Source organism: Carex rostrata, chromosome 2, assembly GCF_964058835.1.
Source record: "Carex rostrata chromosome 2, lpCarRost1.2, whole genome shotgun sequence".
In the NCBI taxonomy this organism is placed as follows: Eukaryota; Viridiplantae; Streptophyta; class Magnoliopsida; order Poales; family Cyperaceae; genus Carex; species Carex rostrata.
The window spans coordinates 340,001-345,000 of NC_135919.1; positions in this window are offsets into that span (position 1 = coordinate 340,001).

The window sequence follows — 5,000 nt, forward strand, 5'->3', positions numbered from 1 at the left end:
AATTGGAAGTTTGAAACCTGAAGTTCAACAAAAAAAACGGCGCAAAAATCAGCAAAGCGGGGGCAACTAAGCGGATGCGGCCAGCCGTCAGTGAAAAATGGCCCCAAAACTGAGCGCATGCGGCCAAGCGTCGGTGCAAAATGGCCCGAAAACAGTCCCGTCGGTGCCCCCGTCGGGCTAAAATGACCCGAAAACAGTTCAGCTGGGGAAAATTAAGCGGATCCGGCCAAGAGTCGGTGGAAATTGGCCCGAAAACAGCCCAGCGGCAAGCGGAAGCGGCTAACGTTGGGGAAAAGTGACACGAAAACAGTTAAGCGGGGGAAAACTAAGCGGATGCGGCCACGCGTTGGGGAAAACAAAGCGGATCTGGCCCAGAGTCGGTGGAAATTGGCCCGAAAACAGTCCAGCGGCAAGCGGAAGCGGCTAACGTTGGGAAAAAGTGACCCGAAAACAGTTCAGCGGGGGAAAACTAAGCGGATGCGGCCACGCGTTGGGGAAAATTAAGCGGATCCGGCCAAGAGTCGGTGGAAATTGGCCCGAAAACAGCCCAGCGGCAAGCGGAAGCGGCTAACGTTGTGGAAAAGTGACCCGAAAACAGTTAAGCGGGGGAAAACTAAGCGGATGCGGCCACGCGTTGGGGAAAACTAAGCGGATACGGCCAAGAGTCGGTGGAAATAGGCCCGAAAACAGTCCAGCGGTAAGCGGAAGCGGCTAACGTTGGGCAAAAGTCACCCGAAAACAGTTCAGCGGGGCAAATTTTTGAAATTTTTTTTGAAATTTTGAAATTTTTTTGAATTTTTGAAATTTTTGAAGTTTTTTTGGGTTTTTGGACTTTTTTTGAATTTTTGAATTTTTTGAATTTTTTTGAATTTTTTTGAATTTTTTTGAATTTTTTGAATTTTTTTTGAATTTTTGAATTTTTGAATTTTTTTTGAATTTATTTGATTTTATAAATTTTTTGTGATTTTTTGAGATTTTTTTGAATATTTTACATGGGTGATTTCGACTTGGGGGATTTTCAGGGGGTGGTAACCCTGGGCGTGGCTAGAGCCTCAAAATGCATATTCCCCTATAGGGGGGCAAGGTTTTCAAAAATGGGTGCCCCCTCATGTACACGCGCGTGGGTGTACATGGCCCCGTCGGTGCCAGCGTGGGTGGAAAATGGCCCGAAAACAGCCCAGCGGCAAGCGGAAGCGGCTAACGTTGGGCAAAACTGACCCGAAAGCAGTATAGCTTGGAAAATTAAGCGGATGCAGCCAATTGTTGGCGAAAACTAAGCGGATACGGCCAAGTGACGGTGAAAAATGGCCCGAAAACAGTCCAGCGGCAAGCGGAAACGGCTAACGTTGGGCAAAAGTGACCCGAAAACAGTTCAGCTGGGGGAAATTAAGCGGAAGCAGCCAAGCGTTGGGCAAAACCAAGCGGATACGGCCAAGAGTCGGTGGAAAATGGCCCGAAAACAGTCCAGCGGCAAGCGGAAACGGCTAACGTTGGGACAAAGTGACCCGAAAACAGTTCAGCTGGGGAAAATTAAGCGGATGCAGCCAAGCGTTGGGGAAAACTAAGCGGATCCGGCCCAGAGTCGGTGGAAATTGGCCCGAAAACAGTCCAGCGGCAAGCGGAAGCGGCTAACGTTGGGCAAAAGTGACCCGGAAACAGTTCAGCGGGGGAAAACTAAGCGGATGCGGCCACGCGTTGGGGAAAACTAAGCGGATACGGCCAAGAGTCGGTGGAAATTGGCCCGAAAACAGTCCAGCGGCAAGCGGTAGCGGCTAACGTTGGGCAAAACTGACCCGAAAACAGTTCAGCGGGGGAAAACTAAGCGGATGCGGCCACGCGTTGGGGAAAACTAAGCGGATGCGGCCAAGTGTCGGTGGAAATTGGCCCGAAAACAGCCCAGCGGCAAGCGGAAGCGGCTAACGTTGGGCAAAAGTGACCCGAAAACAGTTCAGCGGGGGAAAACTAAGCGGATGCGGCCACGCGTTGGGGAAAACTAAGCGGATACGGCCAAGAGTCTGTGGAAATTGGCCCGAAAACAGTCCAGCGGCAAGCGGAAGCGGCTAACGTTGGGCAAAAGTGACCCGAAAACAGTTCAGCGGGGCAAATTTTTGAAATTTTTTTTGAAATTTTTTTGAATTTTTGAAATTTTTGAAGTTTTTTTGGGTTTTTGGACTTTTTTTGAATTTTTGAAATTTTTGAATTTTTTTGAATTTTTTTGAATTTTTTGAATTTTTTTTGAATTTTTGAAATTTTTTTTTTTTTTTTGAATTTATTTGATTTTATAAATTTTTTGTGATTTTTTGAGATTTTTTTGAATATTTTACATGGGTGATTTTGACTTGGGGGATTTTCAGGGGGTGGTAACCCTGGGCGTGGCTAGAGCCTCAAAATGCATATTCCCCTATAGGGGGGCAAGGTTTTCAAAAATGGGTGCCCCCTCATGTACACGCGCGTGGGTGTACATGGCCCCGTCGGTGCCAGCGTGGGTGGAAAATGGCCCGAAAACAGCCCAGCGGCAAGCGGAAGCGGCTAACGTTGGGCAAAACTGACCCGAAAGCAGTATAGCTTGGAAAATTAAGCGGATGCAGCCAATTGTTGGCGAAAACTAAGCGGATACGGCCAAGTGTCGGTGAAAAATGGCCCGAAAACAGTCCAGCGGCAAGCGGAAACGGCTAACGTTGGGCAAAAGTGACCCGAAAACAGTTCAGCTGGGGGAAATTAAGCGGAAGCAGCCAAGCGTTGGGGAAAACCAAGCGGATACGGCCAAGAGTCGGTGGAAAATGGCCCGAAAACAGTCCAGCGGCAAGCGGAAACGGCTAACGTTGGGACAAAGTGACCCGAAAACAGTTCAGCTGGGGAAAATTAAGCGGATGCAGCCAAGCGTTGGGGAAAACTAAGCGGATCCGGCCCAGAGTCGGTGGAAATTGGCCCGAAAACAGTCCAGCGGCAAGCGGAAGCGGCTAACGTTGGGCAAAAGTGACCCGAAAACAGTTCAGCGGGGGAAAACTAAGCGGATGCGGCCACGCGTTGGGGAAAACTAAGCGGATACGGCCTAGTGTTGGGGAAAAATGGCCCGAAAACAGCCCAGCGGCAAGCGGAAGCGGCTAACGTTGGGGAAAAGTGACCCGAAAACAGTTAAGCGGGGGAAAACTAAGCGGATGCGGCCACGCGTTGGGGAAAACTAAGCGGATGCGGCCAAGTGTCGGTGGAAATTGGCCCGAAAACAGCCCAGCGGCAAGCGGAAGCGGCTAACGTTGGGCAAAAGTGACCCGAAAATGGATCAGCGGGGGAAAACTAAGCGGATGCGGCCACGCGTTGGGGAAAACTAAGCGGATACGGCCAAGAGTCGGTGGAAATTGGCCCGAAAACAGTCCAGCGGCAAGCGGAAGCGGCTAACGTTGGGCAAAACTGACCCGAAAACAGTTCAGCGGGGGAAAACTAAGCGGATGCGGCCACGCGTTGGGGAAAACTAAGCGGATACGGCCAAGAGTCGGTGGAAATTGGCCCGAAAACAGTCCAGCGGCAAGCGGAAGCGGCTAACGTTGGGCAAAAGTGACCCGAAAACAGTTCAGCGGGGGAAAACTAAGCGGATGCGGCCACGCGTTGGGGAAAACTAAGCGGATACGGCCAAGAGTCGGTGGAAATTGGCCCGAAAACAGTCCAGCGGCAAGCGGTAGCGGCTAACGTTGGGCAAAACTGACCCGAAAACAGTTCAGCGGGGGAAAACTAAGCGGATGCGGCCACGCGTTGGGGAAAACTAAGCGGATACGGCCAAGTGTTGGGGAAAAATGGCTCGAAAACAGCCCAGCGGCAAGCGGAAGCGGCTAACGTTGGGCAAAAGTGACCCGAAAACAGTTCAGCGGGGGAAAACTAAGCGGATGCGGCCACGCGTTGGGGAAAACTAAGCGGATACGGCCAAGTGTGGGGGAAAAATGGCCCGAAAACAGCCCAGCGGCAAGCGGAAGCCGCTAACGTTGGGCAAAAGTGACCCGAAAACAGTCCAGCGGGGGAAAACTAAGCGGATGCGGCCACGCGTTGGGGAAAACTAAGCGGATACGGCCAAGCGTCGGTGAAAAAGGCCCGAAAACAGTCCAGCGGCACGCCGAAGCGGCTAACGTTGGGCAAAAATGGCCAAAAGCGGTGGAGCAGGGCGGTCTGAATCTATGCATCCACATAAAATGGGGGGTAAACCTGGGGGATTTCCAGGGGGTGGTAACCCTGGGCGTGGCTGGAGACCCAAAATGCATATTCCCCTATAGGGGGGAAGGATTTTTGGAAGAGGCAGCCCCTCATGTACATGCCAAGCGGGGTGTACATGGCCCCTGTGGGTGCCTCCGTCGGTGTAAAATGGCCCGAAAAACAAGATTATGTTACCCGAAGACACGATTATGTTACCGAAAAAACACGGTTGAGCGGGGGCAGTAAGCACGGTTGAGCGGGGGCAAAAAACACGGTTGAGCGGGGCAAAAAACACGGTGCAGCGGGGACAAAAGACACGATTTTGTTACCGAAAAACACGGCCCGTCGGGGGCAAGGAACACGAATATGTTACCGAAAAACACGGACCACGCGGGTTGAAATCCCCAGCCGTAGAGCCGGCGAAACACGGTGGGGCAGGGCGTCTAAGCGTGGAGGCGCCCGTAAGACCGATGCGGGTTGAAATCCCCAGCCGTAAAGCCGGCGAAAAGCGGTCGGGCAGGGTGACTCCGCGTGGAGTTTCGCCCATAAGGCCGATGCGGGTAGCCGCGCGGGTTGAAATCCCCAGCCGTAAAGCCGGCGAAACACGGTTCATTGGGGCGCCTAAGCGTGGAGGCGCCCCGCAGAGACCGAGCGGGTTGAAATCCCCAGCCGTAAAGCCGGCGAAACACGGTTCATTGGGGCGCCTAAGCGTGGAGGCGCCCCGCAGAGACCGAGCGGGTTGAAATCCCCAGCCGTAAAGCCGGCGAAACAAGTTCGGGCAGGGCGACTCCGCGTGGAGTTTCGCCCGTAAGACCGATGCG